Source organism: Quercus lobata, chromosome 3, assembly GCF_001633185.2.
Source record: "Quercus lobata isolate SW786 chromosome 3, ValleyOak3.0 Primary Assembly, whole genome shotgun sequence".
Lineage (NCBI taxonomy): Eukaryota > Viridiplantae > Streptophyta > Magnoliopsida > Fagales > Fagaceae > Quercus > Quercus lobata.
Window position 1 is genome coordinate 24,263,386 of NC_044906.1, and position 19,745 is coordinate 24,283,130.

At 35.5% G+C, this 19,745-nt stretch overlaps 1 long non-coding RNA gene across 1 annotated transcript; it reads right to left on the minus strand.

Annotated features, from left to right (window-relative positions):
- Positions 1 to 264: 264 nt before the first annotated feature.
- Positions 265 to 13,809, minus strand: LOC115979204. Its single transcript, XR_004088982.1, has 4 exons — positions 13,788 to 13,809; positions 13,637 to 13,675; positions 10,694 to 10,769; positions 265 to 341 (listed from the first exon to the last, which is right to left on the minus strand). It is a non-coding gene; the product is annotated as an uncharacterized LOC115979204 (long non-coding RNA).
- Positions 13,810 to 19,745: the final 5,936 nt, after the last annotated feature.

Consider the following 19,745-nt stretch of genomic DNA (forward strand, 5'->3'; position numbering starts at 1 on the left):
TCGCTAATAATATTTTATATATTTTTTTCTTTAAAATTTACATTCTGAAATTTACATGGGTACCTAATGAGAAATAATAAAAAATCAGAAACCACAATCCCACACATCATAAATCTTCAATCACAAATACTCATGTAAGCTTAACAATGGCTCAATCAATAACTACTAATAAGGAAAAACAATACCCAAGTTCAATATCATATACATAATAAATTCAAATCTACCATCTCAAATACAAATCAAATAATAACAAATTCTTCAAGAAGATATACAACCAAGCTTGCAATGAAATGTATCTCCCCTCAAAATCACCAGTAGCCCAAGGCATGCGACATTTTAACCTGAAATAAAAAGAATAAACAAATGTAAAGGTCAACTAAAGTAAAGGACAAAAATGCATACAAAATAGTTTTAATATCCAAATAAAACTTTAACATTTTTATTTTTCAAAAATACCATAGCTGAGAAGATTTGAAATCTTTATGTATTTAACAAAACTTAACTTGCATCAAAACTCAACTGAATCTTCATCCCAAAGATCTCCAATAGATTCATCATTGCTAGATAAATCTTTTTCTTGATTTGAGCTTAAAACATCATCATCACTATATATTTCTTCTTCATGGTTAGAGTTTGTATCTTGAAAGTTCAAATATATGTAAAAACACCCTTGAACGTTTAGACCCCCAATTTACAAATTAACCAATTCAAGCATTATGTCAAACAATTAGAGTGCGGAAAATGAACATAAGCTATAATATAGAATTGGATAAACTATCTAAGACAAATTAAAATCACAACCCACAGCAGATAATAAAAGGCAAAGATAAAAGGGAAGGAAAATGCAAACACAAAGACAACACGCGATGTGTTATCGAAGAGGAAACCGAAACCCTCGGCGTAAAACCTCTCGGTCGCCCTCTAAGCGGTAAACAATCCACTAGAAAATGTAGTTGGGATATAAGAACAGCAATAGACCTTCCAAGCCTAATCTACCCAGTGCACCTAAGCCTTCTAAGCTTCTTGCTCCAACGAGATTGCGCTGAACCTTTTTCTTTTCTAGCTTCCTGGATTCCGCTACTAGACCGTAGCATCAACCAATGTAGATTGGTTCCTTCCTAACTGCTTCCCAGAAATCCAAACAGCCCTCTCACAGTGATGAATATGGTGAGAACAAGGTTTGGTAAAAAGCCTCTCAAGGATTTGACAATGGAGAGGAAGAGAGTTGAGGAATTTGAAGAGACTCTAATGTTTAGATTGTGGGTGAATCAATCTTGTTTTTCTTTAGGGTTTCTCTCTCAAAATTCTCTCTAAAAGCTCTCTTTCTTTTGTGGGTAAAAGGGGTATTTATATTGGAGTAAGAAAGGAATGTGAAACGTCAGGATTTATAAAACAGGGGTGGCTCGTAGCTTGACCTCGTGACTTAACTAAGTCGCGAGATCCAGTCGCGAGATAACCGTATGGCCAGTTGTCCTGTTTTGTCCTGTAGTGCTCCAGCTAGCATGACTGTTCACCTTCTGGCATGCTTGGCACGTGTGTTGCGTTTGGCGGCTTGCAGCCGCGAGTCACCCGTTAGGCCCAACCGCGAGTCTCTGTTTTCTTGCACACTTTTAAGCAAACTTCACTCTATCTTACTCACTACCCTTACAACAAACCCACCTAAATACAGGGTTACTAAATGCTGAAATACAAGCAAATTTGGCACGGAATAAAGCCAATTAGATGGTTGAATAAATTCAACCTTACAATCTCCCCCTTTGGCTATTCCGTGACAAAACCCTAAAACAGACTCTAGACTTAACATGTGAGTTGGGAACAGTTGAACAAAACTCACTCACACCTAACTCTAGAAGTTGTGAAGCACTTGAATCATAAGAATATGAAACTCCTGAAACACAACAATACACCATGATCATTGTATGCAGAAAAACATAAAATGCATATGAAATAAGCTTAAGGTGATCAAGCAAAGATGAAGTGAAGAATCAAATCATGGCTTGATCAACCAAGTGAACACCACAAGGTAGTGATCACAGTGCTCATTCACACTTGGAATGAACACATGAACATACAAGTTAACAAGAACAAAGCAAGATACTTGTATGCTCAACACTCAACCAATGCATAATACACTAAGTATATGCATCTAGGAACAATCCTACAAGGGCACAAGAGTGACAGTACATAAATCAAAATGCAAGACATTTAGATAGAGGTACTGATTTCAACATAGCATAAAAGGTTACATTAAACAAGGTACAAACCATAACGCCTACAGAATATGCATAAAAACATTAACCCTAAAAGCTTACATAAGCACATGGGTACAAAACACAATATATCAGTGTACAAAACACAATATATCAACTTAAACTGAAGAAGAATGCAAAAACACTCCCCCTTAGGTAATATCCTCCCCTTCTGATCAGGCCTATCACTCCCCATTTTTGTCATGGAATAGGTTATACATCCTCTTCCAGCTTTCTCTGAATTTGATCCAATTGAGTTTGAAGTGAGGTAAACTTCATATTCCATCGAGTGTTGTGATGGTGTAGAGTAGATGTGAGTCCAGACATCTTTGTATTCAACTCGTGTACAGAGGATACAATGTGATCAAGTTTTTCATCAAGGGAGAGAGTGCTAAAATGAGAGGCACTGTGAGATGCGGAAGTTTCTGGTTTGGCTCTCTTCCGACTATGTCCAGTGCTTGCATTGAATGTACGCATGTTGATTGGACTAGGTTTCGAGATAGGAGATTCATCTGCCGTTGGATAAATTCCCTTGAGCTTCAAGATCCTTGAAATGAGACAGCAGAAAGGAATGCATGTTCGGGACTCAGTTCGTAGAACCGTTTTTCGTAGAACATGAAAGATATGAGCACAGATGTCAATTTCTACATCAGAGATTAGATCATGAAGAAACAAAGCACGTCCAAGGTTCATATACCTAGTGCTTGATAAAGGATACAAATTGTGAAACATCACAATGGTAAGCACTCTCAGTTTTGGAGGAAGTGAGGAAACACTGATGGATTTTCCATTGGGTGAGAACTCCAAGTCTTGTCCAAGACTTTCCTTGAGAAGCTCCTCATCAGGACAAAGATCATCATAAATCGGTGAGTGTCAAAATATCGGTCTGTTGATGTGAAGTATTTCTGCCAAATATGCAGGAGAGACTGAAAAGCTTTTTTTCCTAACCCAGCACTTAAGTTCATCTTCTTCCACAATCACGTTGGCATAAAATTCCTTTACCAAATCTTTATACGCGTCATCTAGATCAGAGAGAAGGTAATTCCAGTCCTTGTGAGCAAACCATTTCGGAATGTCAGTGTCATGAAGTGATGATTGATCCACAGTTCTTTCTAGTAATGGTGTAGCATTCTGGAAATAATTCTCATGAGACTGATAGGATCTGAACTTGTCGGGATCGAATCTCTTTGATGAAGAACGAGTCTCTTTTGTTTGAGGTGGGTAGTCATCAACATCAATGACGTGTTCCTTCCCGTTGGAACTGCCTCCTTTCACAGCTGCTTTCTTGAATGGTGACATGTCTAGTTTGAATCATGAATAAAGGAAATGACAGAACACAATCCAACAGACATTATTAGTAGTGGGTTAGTGGTAATTTAGGGATAATGAAGAAACCCTAATATCTAGATGAAAATGACCAGAAAATAGCAATGAGGGACAAAAATGACCCAAATGTAGCTACACAGTAGAGTGGGTCAAATTAAACCACACAGTCAACTTAGAAAAACACACAGTCAATACAGGAACATTTTGAATCAACACATCAACAACGGATCAGACAAGATGAGAAACCAACAAATAACAAGCCCTAGCTAAGCACATGATGAAGAACAAAATCAACAACATAATAAAGCTCAAAACTGAATCAATAGTTACCACAGGCGAAGCATGGACAAAGAGTAACAGTCGAACCAAAAATCTAGCTCAAGATCATAAACAAATGTGAATAATCTAGAGGGAAAAGCACAAAAACAAGTAAAATAAAGTTCAAGACAGAAAACCCATACCTGTTACTTGAAGATTTTGAGCTGAAAAGAAGCAACAATGGAGTTCGAAAATGGAGGCACAGTGTATTTGGGAAGGAGACAGTTGAGAGAGAAGATGAACAGTCACAAAAGTTCGAGGGAAAACTGAAAAAGATTTAAAAACGACCATTATTTTTGCCAAACACGCGTTTTTTGCGACTGAAGAGAGTCGCCAGTTCAAGCCGCCAAAACACTCAAAGACAAAAGTTTGAAAAATTTTTTTAAGTGTTTTTTGCGACTGGAAGGTCTACCTGTGAGGAAGTCGTGAGCTGAGCTGCGAAAATCTCTGAGTAACCCTCGTGACTGGACCTTCCACTCGCGAACAAGTTGCCAAAAATGACCTGCGAAGACGCGATTGAGGCTCGCAACTTGACTTACTCGCGACTGAGTCGCCAAAACAGGGCAAAACTGGATTTTTGAAATTTTCAGATTTTTAAACAAAATACTTTTCCAAAAACACCTAAAACACTCAAAAATCTTTTTGTGTTTGAATTAACAAAAATTGAGCATGTGAAAACACATTTCATCAAGTACAATCACACAAATGATTATGGCATTTATTGAACATAAACTTGTGTGTTGTGTGTGGATATCAACAATAAGATAGTCCTTAGTCTAATGTGAAGTTTCAATGATCAATTCAACCAAGGCATACACAATTAGCACTAGATCATGTGATCTATCTCAATTATAGAAATATGTATATATGACCTCCTACAAAACTTGATAACATATCTTAGAGCTTTACATTTGACTCCTCTTTCAATCAAAACATTTGATCATTTTGATCTTTTGAGACAATCACCTCTCATTGTGAGAGTCATATTTGATATTTCACTTTAATGAACTAGCCTTTGGCTTTTTGAATAAACAATCACTTTAATTTTAGGTTGCTTACCTTTTTTCCTAGTCGAATACTAGAATGTGCGACAGGCTTTTGCAGCTCAATATCTCTTTTCATTTGGAGATTTACATTTGGTGAGCTCTTTTTAGCAAAAACAAAAATAAAGAGTGGAGAGATATATAGACACAAGTCTATGCATGTCTCAAGATCATCAAAACCATTCACTAATCATTCATGACAAGTTTGAAGATCTATTTACAACAATCATATAGATTTCAAGATTTCTCCCACAGTGATATGAGTGCAAAGAAACAAGCAATGCTCGAAAATGCACAAAGCCATTAGCACAAAGGTATAAGGCAAAACAAGTTTTGAAACAAAAGCTCAACAAGGTCAATCAAACTTTTTGATTTTCTAATTTTTATGTGATTTTTGGATTTTTGACAAAACAAAAAAAATGATCAAACATAAAAAGGAGCAACAGAATTCACAAATAGACAAACAAACAATAATCATGCTGCACAAAGAGCTAACAAAGAAGTGTGTGTCCCAACACAAACAAGCTTATCATATTATAAATATGTGAGGCACACATCACACAAGAGAGTCAAGGAATTGTACCAACACCAATGGTCTTACGGAGTGATTCAAACCGTGGACCATCGAGAGGCTTGGTGAAGATGTCCGCCTTTTGATTGTCGGTGTGTATGAACTCAAGACACACAACTCTTTCCTCTATCAGATCCCGAATGAAATGGTAACGTATCTCTATGTGCTTAGATTTTGAATGCTGGACAGGATTCTTGGAAAGATTGATGGCATTGGTGTTGTCACAGAAGACACACATCGTCTCTTGAGGAATTCCATAGTCATGAAGTAATTTCTTCATCCAAAGAAGCTGAGTGCAGCAACTTCCAGCGACGATGTATTCTGCTTCAGCAGTAGATAGAGACACGGAATTTTGTTTCTTGCTCATCCACGAGACAAGATTGTTACCAAGGTAGAAACAGCCGCCTGAAGTACTTTTCCGATCATCTACACAGCCAGCCCAGTCAGCATCTGAATACCCGGCAAGACAAGCATTTGAGTCTTTTGAATACCACAGACCATAGTTTGAAGTACCATTCACATATCGAATGATTCGCTTAGCAGCAGTCAGGTGAGATTCCTTCGGATTAGCTTGGTATCTGGCACAAACGCCAACACTGAATGCAATGTCCAGTCTATTGGCTATAAGATAGAGTAAACTCCCAATGATACTCCTATACAAGGTAGGACTTACTTCTACTCCAAAAGAATCAACATTCAGTTTAGTGGATGAGCTCATGGGAGTGGAGGCATGTTTTTTGGAGTCTAGTCCAAACTTCTTGACAATGTTTCTAGCATACTTCTCTTGTGAAACAAATATACCTTCCTTCTGTTGTTTGACTTGAAGACCCAAGAAAAATGTGAGTTCCCCCACCATACTCATCTCAAATTCCTTCTTCATCTCCTCAGAAAATTCAATAGCACGATCTTCAATGGTTGCCCCAAACACTATGTCATTAACATAAACTTGTGCCACAAGGAGATAATCTTCATCATTTTTGACAAACAGAGTTCGGTCGACATACCCCCTTTTGAATCCTCTATCTAGAAGGTAATGTGTAAGCCAATCATACCAAGCTCTAGGCGCTTGTTTTAAGCCATAATGGGCTTTCTTCAATCTCAATACATGATCTGGAAAGTGAGGATCCTCAAATCCTTTTGGTTGCTCAACAAACACTTCTTCATTTAAATATCCATTCAGAAATGCACACTTTACATCCATTTGATAGAGTTTGAAGTTCAAAGTGCATGCAATGGATATGAGAATTCGAATGGATTCAAGTCTTGCCACAGGAGCGAACGATTCATCAAAGTCTACTCCTTCTACTTGAGTGTATCCTTGAGCTACTAACTGAGATTTGTTTCGAATTATCTCTCCATCTTCATCAGTTTTGTTTTTGAAAATCCATTTTGTGCCTATGACATGAACGTTTTCAGGCCTTGGAGCAAGTTCCCACACATCATTCCTCACAAACTGATTCAGCTCTTCATGCATTGACTCAACCTAATTCTCATCTTGAAGGGCCTCTTCTACCCTTTTTGGTTCAAACTGCGCAAGGTAGCAGTGATATGTTACATGATTGGCTAACAGGATGTTTCCTTTTCTGAGGCGAAGACCTTCATCTAGAGACCCTATGATGTTGCTTTCCGGATGGTTCTTAATTACTCTTGAAGATGGCTTCTTTGATGTGGAGACTTCATCACTTCGAGAGATAGGAGGATGGACTTCTGGAGGAGTAAGAGGACTTGATGTTCTAGACATCGATCTCGTTTCCATTCTTGGGTTGATGGGAGTCAATTCTTCTTCTGGTGTAGGTTCTTCACCTTCTATATCAAGAGCTTCGACCTCAACATTGGGCTCTTTGGTGCTCGGCCCTTCTTCATCATCAATCATCTCCACCTTAGATAAGGCATCATCAATCTTGACATTGATGGACTCCATCACTGTCTTAGTTCTCTTGTTAAAAACTCTATACGCTCGACTCGTAGTAGAGTACCCAAGAAAAATACCCTCATCACTTCTCGCATCAAACGTCCCAAGATTCTCCCGATCATTTAGAATATAGCATTTACTTCCAAACACCCGGAAATACTTCACCCTAGGCTTCTTTCCATTCTAAATCTCATAGGTGGTCTTCTTTGTTCCTACTAGGAAAAATATTCTATTGTCAATGTGACACGAGGTGTTGACAGCTTCTCCCCAAAATTTTTGAGGTATTTGCTTATTAAGCAACATGACTCTTGCCATTTCCTGAATCACCCGATTTTTCCTCTCTACCACTCCATTTTGTTGTGGAGTTTTGGGGGCTGAAAATTCTCTTTTGATTCCATTCTTTTCATAGAAAGACTCGAATCTTGCATTCTCAAATTCCCTACCATGATCACTTCTAATTTTGGCAATATGGATCCCTTTTTCGTTTTGTAGTTTCTTGCATAGAATCTCCAACCTATCACATGCTTCTGATTTTTCTCTAAGGAATTCAACCCAAGTGTATCTTGAGTAATCATCCACAATGACCATAATGTATCTCTTTCCCCCTAGGCTTTCAATTCTGGTAGGCCCCATTAGATCAACATGAAGTAACTCCAAACACCGAAAAGTAGCAATCACATTCACCTTGTGATGGCTTGCCTTTGTTTGCTTTCCCATTTGGCATGCATCACAAACGGTCTTCTTCACCTTTCCAAACTTAGGAAGTCCCTCAACTGCTTCAAGTTTGGAGACTTTAGCTACTTGTTTGAAATTGGCATACCCAAATCTGTGATGCCACAGCTCCAACATATCCACACGAGCACTTCTGTACGAAATGGGTGCCGTGGGACTATTCCATAATAGTTATCTGTAGTCCGATTTCCCTCCAAAACCTGAATCCCATCTTCATTGATGATCAAGCATCCCTTCTTAGAGAATTGTACCAGGAAATCATCATCACAAATTTGAGTGATGCTCAGCAGATTTGCCTTCAGCCCTTCTATGTATAACACATCCTTCAACAGCGGTAATCCAGGTATTTCAATAGTTCCTTTGCCTAGGACTTGGGCATGACTTCCATCCCCAAAGGTCACATAGTCACCAACCTTTTCTTTGAGTGTCTTAAACAGTGACTTGTCCCCTATCATATGGCGAGAACAACCACTGTCAAGATACCACAAACATGCATTAAACACCTTCAATGAGGTATGGACAAATAAGCTCACATGAGACAAACATTCTTGACCTTCAAACAAAAACTCATTATCAGTTTTCATGCTTCTTTTTGATTGACTTTTCATTTTCAGATTCTCAATCAACTCACACAACATTCTATTCTTTCTTTTATATTTCTTAATCAATGATTTAGATTCAGATATTGTACTGTGTAAGACATGATTCTGATTTTCAAAATATTCCAGCATGTGAACAAATATCCTAGCATGTTTCTTAGTTTTTAACAACTCTACAAGATCATTAGTAAAACACCCTTCAGACATATGCATAGAGTCATTCTCACAAACACTTAAGCTACAATTTAGCATGGTATTTTCCATAACAGCTACCACAACACAGGGGTCTAAGATCACACTTAGGTAATAAAACCACAACAAGTGTACCCGCTCTGATACCAATTGAAAGTTCAAATATGTGTAAAAACACCTTTGAACGTTTAGACCACCAATTTATAAATTAACCAATTCAAGCATTATGTCAAACAACTAGAGTGCGGAAAATGAACATAAGCTATAATATAGAATTGGATAAATTATCTAAGCCAAATTAAAATTACAACCCACAGCAAATAATAAAAGGCAAAGATAAAAGGGAAGGAAGATGCAAACACAAAGACAACACGCGATGTGTTATCGAAGAGGAAACCGAAGCTCTCGGCGTAAAACCTCTCCACCGCCCTCCAAGCGGTAAACAATCCACTAGAAAATGTAGTTGGGATACAAGAACAGTAATAGACCCTCCAAGCCTAATCTACCCAGTGTACCTAAGCCCTCCAAGCTTCTTGCTCCAACGAGGTTGTGCTGAACCTTTTTCTTTTCTAACTTCTCGGATTCCGCTACTAGATCGTAGCATCAACCAATGTAGATTGGTTCCTTCCTAACTGCTTCCCAGAAATCCAAACAACCCTCTCACAGTGATGAATATGGTGAGAACAAGGTTTGGTAAAAAGCCTCTCAAGGATTTGACAATGGAGAGGAAGAGAGTTGAGGAATTTGAAGAGACTCTAATGTTTAGATTGTGGGTGAATTAATCTTGTTTTTCTTTAGGGTTTCTCTCTCAAAATTCTCTTTGGAAGCTCTCTTTCTTTTGTGGATAAAAGGGGTATTTATACTGGAGTAAGAGAAGAATGTGAAACGTCAGGATTTACAAAATAGGAGTGGCTCACGGCTTAACCTCGCGACTTGACTGAGTCGCAAGATCCAGTCGCGAGATAACCGTATGGCCAGTTGTCCTGTTTTGTCCTGTAGTGCTCCAGCTAGCATGACTGTTCACCTTCTGGCATGCTTGGCACGTGTGCTGCGTTTGGTGGCTTGCAGTCGCGAGTCACCCGCGAGGCTCAGCCGCGAGTCTCTGTTTTCTTGCACAGTTTTGAGCAAACTTCACTCTATCTCACTCACTACCCTTACAACAAACCCACCTAAATACAGGGTTACTAAATGCTGAAATACAAGCAAATTTGGCACGGAATAAAGCCAATTAGATGGTTGAATAAATTCAACCTTACATATCTCATTCCTCATTAGACAAGTCATCATTGATGAACATACTTTCATCAAGTTGTACATATATATCATCAACAACTATTAAGGCCCCCAAATTTATTGCTGTCACATCATCTCTATGTAATAGAGTTGAGTCTTCATCATTTTCTTGTTGAATTATTACATTAACCCTAATAAATTCACTTTCTTGATATACCTCATCACTATTATCTTCTTTATTTTGTTCATGCATCCAACTTTATTTTATCCATTTTTATGTTCCTATCTTAATTTCAACAAACACTTTTTTACTTGAGAAGAAGTGGGTCAATGAGTTAAACAAGTTCTCTAACAATTGAATTTAGTAAGTTATTCTAGAGAATTTTCCATCATTCAAGTATTATCAACAAGAGAGTTTACATGCATTAATATTTCATGTTGTAACAATTAAAACAACTAATAAGATTATTAAAAAGCTAAATGATAATTCATAGATGTAATAGAAGTGAACTACTTACCAAGTATAACCCAACTTTCTTCACAAGGTTGCTACTTCTTGTAAACTAGCCCGCTTTATAGGAATACCAGCAATAGCTTTGAGTTGAATACAAATCCAAGCATCAAATGAAAAAGTGGGACAAAATAAAGGATAGAGAACTCTATGGTAGCTCCAAGAACCCAATAGTGAGTTAAAAATATAATATTTTTTAAAAGAAAAATTAAAATAATAAATGATCAAATGACTAAGCAATGAGAAGTGAAAATGAATGATGAAGTTTGGAATTTTTGGACCACAAGATTTTTAATTCAGACATAGTCTAGGGGTGTGCAGAAAACCCACCGACCCGCCAAACCCGACCCAACCCAACCCGACCCGCCGGGTTGGGTCGGTTTTTAAGGCTTGGTGGGTTGGGTTGGGTTACAAAAAAAAATTTTATGGCGGGTTGGGTTGGGTTTGGGTCATAAAATTACAAACCCGCCAAACCCAACCCGACCCACCCATATTTAATATATATTTAAAATATATTTTTATATTTAATAATTTTTTTTAAATCAATTGTAGGACACTTTTATATATATATATATATATATATATTTAAATATATATTATATATTTAATAATTAAAAAAAAACAGTTGTAGAGCAGCATTTCCTTAGTTTCTCCTACTAATACTAATTTAATATATATATATAAAATATATTATATAATTAATAAATTTTTTTAAATAGCCAGTTCTTCCCATCCTATATAAAAGCCAATTAGTTTACACAAATCCTAATAAATTACTATTGTTGTTTAGTCATTAATGTTATTTGCCTTTAAGGAGTTACATTAATACTAATCTTTAGGTTTTTTTAATATTTTAATATTTTTTTTCTACTCAATTTAATAATAATAAAAAAAAAATTTTCAAACCCATGGGTTCAACCCGACCCAACCCGACCCACGTGGGTTGGGTTGGGTTGGGTTGGACTTATGTGATGGGTTGGGTTGAGTTGGGTTTTTTTTGACCCACCATGGTGGGTTGGGTCAAAAAATCCCCTCAACCCGACCCAACCCGACCCATGCACACCCCTAAGACATACCCATTATTAAAAAAAAATGTCAAGGTAAATAAGCCAATGCCAAGCATCATAAGGTCTTATAATAACTACTGAGTATCCCAACCCCAGCGCATACGTGGATTTCAAACAAATTGAAATAAAATTATATACTAGTTACTATACAATGCTGTAGTTAATTAATTTATTTGAGACTTTCGATTATATTTTACACATCTAGGAACAAAGTTGTAACACCATAAAAATGACTTCTTTTATAGAATTAATACACATGTAGTAACAAAGTTTTAACACCATGAAAATGATTTCTTTAATAAAATTAATTTTGAGAGAAACATGATCATACCAAATTGAGATAGTCAAGATGAAGGTAACGGCAAGAATGAGATTTAGCTATAGCTGAAAAATGTTGCAGATGTCAATGCCAAGCTCTTATAATGTATAAATTTCATCAAAAAAAAAAAAAAAAAATAATGTATAAATTTTGAGCTTATAATCCCCTGCAATATTAGTATGTCACTATTTTAGATCCTCATGTAAGTGTGAATTAATTAGGGGAATCAATATAAAAAGACGATGTATCCAATTACTACCTTAATAGTGCACACAAAGACAATTGGAAGAGTACTGCCTAGGCCAGCTATGGAATGCTTTTCCTGCCAATAGTCAAACTATATATTTATTGTTAGGTGCATCATAGCACCATGGGTCCAGCCCACACCTTATCAAAGCTCTAAATGAGCATGTCTTGCAAGCTTGTAGAAAAGTCAGCCTTCATTAAATGAGACATGACTTGAGGTGGGACACGTTGGTTTTTGGCTGAAGCCAACAAAGGCCAATTGGCCAGACTGTGAGAAGAAACACACTGAGAGAGAGAGAGCTAAAGTATTGTGAGTTCCACAGAGCAAGCAAGAAACACGTAGAGATATTCAGCCATTTGAGGTGCAGTCTGAATGAAGAAATATAGAGATACACAGTGAGAGTATGAGAGAGAATATGAGAGAGTGAAAAAGAAAAATGTGACATTTTTCTTTGCTCAAGCTACACACATAAGGAAGAAAAATTGGTGGAGTTCTCTTAGAATTTTTGAGTGCTACAATTAGGGAGAGTGGGAGTATTCAGAGGAAGATTTGGCTATTGATTTTGTGGTGAGATTGTATTTATTCTTGAGATTATTTGTCATATATCCAATTTATTGTGGACTTAAGCTTAGCACAAACTTGAGAGTTGTAATTTCTATTTCACAATGAATATTTTTCAGAGTTATCCCGTGATTTTTCCCTCCACACTAGGGTATTTCACATAAAATTTGGTATTCTTTGGTGGATGTGTTTATGTGGTACTTGCTAGAATTTTTTTTGTTTCCATAATATTGCTATTACTTAATAGTCACTCATTTTAATTCACACATAGACATTAAGGGGATTTAAAAAATTTTCCCCAACATTTACATTAAGGGTTTTAGATAGTACATAGGCAGAAACTTTAGTAAAAAAATTGTGCCTTTTTTTATAAATAGTTATCAAATTCTGGAGTTTCTTGAAATTTCCACACAGTGATGAATACAAACACATTTTAAAGGACCCAAACACGTTTTAAATGACCCTGTCAAACAACTTTTTTTTCTTTTTTTTGGGGTGCAATTGTCAAATATATAAGCAATTGTTTTTTCAGAGTCAATGAAATATATAAGCAGAAGGATTCAGTGAGTTGTCTAGGCTTAAGTTGGAATGAAGCACATATTCGTAGTACCATAAGCATTAATCACCAAAAAAAAAAAACCATTAGCAATTAAGGCATGTAGTACGGTAGCTAAATCCCAACTCGATCTTTGATTTATTATATTATATATTTATTAATTTAATGACAAAAACAAAACAAAAAAAGAAAAGTCATACCTAAGGTCCCACTGATTGGAGCAAACTTTAATATGAAATCTGTAAAAAAATTGAAAAGCGAGCCAACATTACTAACACTAATACGAACAAGAAGTAAAGGAAAAAAAAAAAAATGAAAACACAAATGAGAGAAGAGAGAAAGAGACAATACCTGGAAAGTGGCTAAGAGATGGTCAGCGGTAGGGGTGACCACGGGTCGGTCTGGGTCGGGTTCCAATTTCTCAGACCCGTCGCCGACCAGTCAGAAAATTGGATCGGATCGGACGGTTCTTGTTGGAAAGTGGTCGGGTCTCGGTCGGGGTTGATTATTTGGAAAACGGCGAGAATCCGGCCAAGAAAATATGAAAAATGACAGAATCCGACGAGGAAATTTTGAATAACGGTAGAAATCCGGCCAGATCTCGCCAAATCCAGTGAGATCTTGGCCATTTTCGGCAAGATCCTGGCTAGATCTAGTGAAATCTCGCCGGATCTAGCTTAAATATTCCCAAAGAAAACTCAAAACTCGTTGGATCTACCCAAAAAAATCTCAAAACTTGCCGGGAATATGATGGGTCAGTCGGATCGGGTTTCTCGGATTTGAGAGGAGGAGATCCGATCTCCGACCCGTTGATCTCGGGTTTTGGAGAATGAAATCCGTCGCCGACCGCCGGAGCAGTCGGTTCGGTTTGGGTTCGGTCGACGGCGGCGGGTGGGTCGGTTCTGGCGGGTCCTTGGACAGCCCTAGTCAGCGGCAGTGGATCTACAGGTTCTGCAGGTGTTAAAGAGATGGTTCGCAGTAAGCCTACAGGTTCAGTGGGTGTGTGAGGGGGATGGAGAGAGATGATGAGTGATAAGTGGGTAATTGGGTACTGACCGAGAAAGAGTTGGAGATCATGGCTCATGGGACTTTAATTCAGTTACTTTATTATTATTATTTTTATTTACATTTCATGAGTTATTGTGACAAAAAAACTATATCTTGTGACATTAACTTGTCACAATAGGCCATCTTTTTTTTTATTTTTTGAGGAACTATCATAATAGGCCATCTATTGTGAGAGACTTAGGTTGCCTTCGTTAAAACACAATATTGTGACAAACTATTTTCTTTAGTCACAATATAGTTTTATATTTTATTAATAAAATTTTTGGTGGAGATACAATAATTTATAAATTGACAAAATTGTCCAAACTAATAAATTTTATTTTACTCTTGAAAATAACTTAAAATTTAAAAAACCAAAAAACCTCTAAAATACCCCGAAACTACTCAAATGAAAAAAAAAATAAATAAAAATGGAACAACCAAAATGACTAAAATGTACTGTGAATGTCTAAAATACCCCTAAAACCTTCAAAATGACCACAATACCCCCAAATTTTTTTTAATGACCAAAAAAACCCAAAATCACTAAAATGACCAGAATACTACCAAAATTTCTAAAATGACCCAAAATACTCTCGAAACTTCTAAAATGACCAAAATAACCGCAAAAATCTAAAATGACCAAAATACCCCTAAACCTCTAAAAGGACCAAAATACTCCTGAAACATAAAAAATAATCAAAATACCTCCGAAACCTCTAAAATAAGCAAAAATACATTGAAACTTATAAATACCTCAAAACCACTAAAATGACCAAAATACCCTTAGAACCACAAAAATGACTAAAATGTACTGTGAATGTAAAAAAAAACTCCTAAAACCTCCAAAATGACCAAAATACTCTAGAAACAACTAGAATGACCAAAATGCACACAAAACTACTAGAATAACCCTAAATCTAAAAATTTACTAAAATAACCTCAAAACCTCTAAAATATCCAAAATACCCTAAAACCTCTAAAGTGACAAAAATGCCACTGAAACCTCTAAAATGAAAATTTTGGCCTTTTAAGAGTTTAAGGAGTATTTTGTTCATTTTAGTAAATTTTGGTCATTTTAGATATTTCAAGGTTTCAGGGTATTTCGGTCATTTTAAAGATTTCGAGAGTTTTTTTTTTTTTTTTTTTTTTTTTTTTTTTGGTGTAAGTTTAGAGGTTTTAGGTATTTTTAGTTATTTTAGAGCTTTCGCGGGTATTTTTAGTCATTTTAGAGATATCAAGAGTATTTTGGTTATTTTAGAGGTTTGGGGGTATTTGGGTCATTTTAGATGTTTTGAGAGTATTTTGGTCATTCTAGTTGTTTTGGGGGTATTTTGATCATTTTAGAATATACTTACATAGCCTTGGGAGCATATGTCTCATTATATCTTACATGCATCAAGAATAAGACGTGTTTAGATTGATGGTTTTGATTTTAGAGGAAAAAAACAAAAAAAACATTAGTTTGAAAACCATTTGAAGACCCCACAATTAGTAAGGGTTAAAGTCAAGATAAATTGGAAATCTCATGTTTGATACAAGGGAGAACCTACTAGTATCTTCCCTTCAAAAATGAATTTTTGAAAATTAGTATTTTTTATGGAAAATATAATTTTAAAGGAAGTGCTTTGAACTAATACTTCTGTCACTCCAATATATGATTCAAGGGAAAACATAACTTTAAAGGAAGTAATTTGGGGAATATAATTTCAATCAGATGGTTAAATTATGAGAACAAGGATAACTGAATCTTCATAGGACCACATTGCATGTGACCATCATGCTCCAATTCATATTCAAATCTTGATCATTGGATTTCAAGAGTATGATGGTGACATATTGGTGTTGGTGAAATTTGAGACCAATTGGATGGTCAGATTGAGATAACAGAGCCATACAAGTATGCAACACATGTCCATCATGTGCCATAATTAGATCTATAATTTGATCGTTGGATTTGAAAAGTGTAATGAAAGGTTAATTCTAGCAAATTATAGTCACAATCGAACAATTGGATTTAAAGAAAGGTGCGGTCAAAGTTTAGTTAAAGTTGGTCAAACTTGGTCAAACTTAATAGATGGTCCTGAGACCGTTGGAAATTTTGACGGTATTTTGGTCATTTTAGAGGTTTGGGGAACATAATTTTAATCGGATGGTTAAATTATGAGAACAAGGATAACTGAATCCTCATGGGGCCTTATGGCATGTGACCATCATGCTTCAATTCATATTCAAATCTTGATCAATGTATTTCAAGAGTATAGTGACATATTGGTGTTGATGAAATTTGAGAACAATTGGATGGTTAGGTTGAGAGAACATAACCATACAAGTACACAACATATATCCATCACGCGCCATACTTAGATTTGAAATCTAACCGTTGGATTCAAAGAGTGCAATGAAAAATTAATTCTAGTAAATTATGGTCACAATCAAATGGTTGGATTTAGAAAAATGTGTGGTCAAAGTTTAGTTAAAATTGGTCAAACCCGGTCAAACTAAATAGATGGTCCCGAGACCACTGGACTTAGTGAAATTCATATTCGAATCTTAATCATTGGGATTGTAGAGTATGGTGACATATTGGTGTTGGTGAAATTTGAGAACAATTGGATGGTAGATTGAGAGGTTATAGCCATAAAGGTACACAACACATATCCATCACAAGCTTTCCTTAGATTTGAAATCTAACCGTTGGATTAGAAGAGTGCAACGAAAGGTTAATTCTAGTAAATTATGGTCACAATCAAACGGTTGGATTTAGAGAAATGCACGGTCAAAGTTTAGTTAAAGTTGGTCAAACCTGGTCAAACTTTATAGATGGTCCCGATACCACTGGACTTGGTGAAATTCATATTCAAATCTTGATCATTAGGATTGAAGAATATGGTGACATATTGGTGTTGGTGAAATTTGAGACCAATTGAATGGTCAGATTAAGAGAACATAGCCATACAGATACACAACACATATCCATCTCACGCCATACTTAGATTTGAAATCTAACCGTTGGACTTGAAGAGTGTAATGAAAGGTTAATTCTAGTAAATTATGGTCACAATCAAACATTTGGATTTAGAAAAATGTGCGGTCGAAGTTTAGTTAAAGTTGGTTAAACCCGATCAAACTAAATAGATGGTCCCGAGACCATTGGATTTAGTGAAATTCATATTCGAATCTTAATCATTGGGATTGTAGAGTATGGTGACATATTGGTGTTGGTGAAATTTGAGAACAATTAGATGGTAGATTGAGAGATTATAGCTATATAGGTACACAACACATGTCCATCACACGCCATTCTTAGCTTTGAAATTTAACTGTTGAATTCGAAGAGTGCAATGAAAGGTCAATTCTAGTAAATTATGGTCACAATCAAATGGTTGGATTTAGAGAAATGCACGGTCAAAGTTTAGTTAAAGTTGGTTAAACCTGGTCAAACTTAATAGATGGTGCTGATACCATTGAACTTGGTGAAATTCATATTCGAATCTTGATCATTAGGATTGAAGAGTATTGTGACATATTGATGTTGATAAAATTTGAGAACAATTGGATGGTCAGATTAAGAGATCATAGTCATAAATGTACACAACATATGTTCATCACACGCCATCATTAGATTTGAAATCTAATCGTTGGATTCAAAGAGTGTAATGAAAGGTTAATTCGAGTAAATTATAATCATAATCAAACGGCTGGATTTAGAGAAAAAGGTGGTCAAAGTTTAGTTAAATTTGATCAAACCCGGTTAAACTTAATAGATGGTCCTGTGACCACTGGACTTGGTGAAATTTATATTCAAATCTTGATCATTAGGATTGAAGAATATGGTGACATATTGGTGTTGGTGAAATTTGAGACCAATTGAATGGTCAGATTAAGAGAACATAGCCATACAGATACACAACACATATCCATCTCACACCATACTTAGATTTGAAATCTAACCGTTGGACTTGAAGAGTGTAATGAAAGGTTAATTCTAGTAAATTATGGTCACAATCAAACTATTAGATTTATAAAAAGGCATAGTTAAAGTTGGTCAAACCCGATCAAACTTAATAGATAGTCTTGAGACCACTAGACTTTGTGAAATTAGGTTTAGTGGGAAGGTTTCAGTGGATTATTGGGTATTGGAGTAGTTGTTAGAAAATGTTTATAAAGAAATAATTTTGAAAATGATGAACATCTTGTTAACATTGACTTAGATAAAATTCATTAGGCAAAATGATGAAAAAATTTATTATTTTGGCTCATATATCATGTATTATCACTTTTGATTTTAATTAATATGAATATGTATGTTATAAATATATTTTAATTTGATTTATTTACTTACTTTTGGTAAATATCATTACATAATTGATTATTGAATTGGTTATTAGTTGAATATATTATGAATTTATAATGAATATACCTTTCATATATTTATAATGAATTTATTAGTTTGGTAAATATTGACTAATACCTATCTTATGACACATGATATAGAAAAATAAAAAATTGATTCATGATATGATTCACATTTTGATAACTATGAGAATTAGTTAGTATTTTGAGTGGAATCAGAAATTTCTCAATTTTTATTATTTTTATCGACTTCAAGTTTCAAATGGGTAATATTATGATTTGAGAGTATATTGAAGCAACAAGCCCTCCATTGTCTCATATTTTCTTCTTCTTTTTTTAACGGATTTGAAAGTTTTAAATTACTTTGGAGGCTTCAAGTTTATTTTGGTCATTATATAAGTTTAGGGGTATTTTGGTCATTTTGACGAGGTTAATGGTATTTTAATCATTTCAAACATTTTAAAGGAATTTATGTCATTTTAAATATTTTAAGAGGCATTTGGAGGATTTAATTAAAAAAAAAAAATCATATTATATCAAAATTGTTTTGGCCACATATTAGTGACGACAATCTTTGTCTTCATTAAAAGATCCCTTATAGCGACGACCTAATTCGTTGCTAATATAAAATCTGCTTCCCTCCAATAATTCCCACCACCTTTTGAGAGTGAAAATTTTACCCTCCATTATATTTAGGTAGATATATTTGCAACGACATGTTGTGTCATCGCTAATAGCCTTCTAATAGCGACCACCAATGTGTCATCACTGATAAATAAAGCATATATATAACATATTTACTATGAATTTTTGGCCACATAACTGTGACGAAACATAAGGTCGTCACTAAAGATGATTATTAGCGATGATAGATGTCGTCGTTAAAATAGACCTTATTTTAGCGGC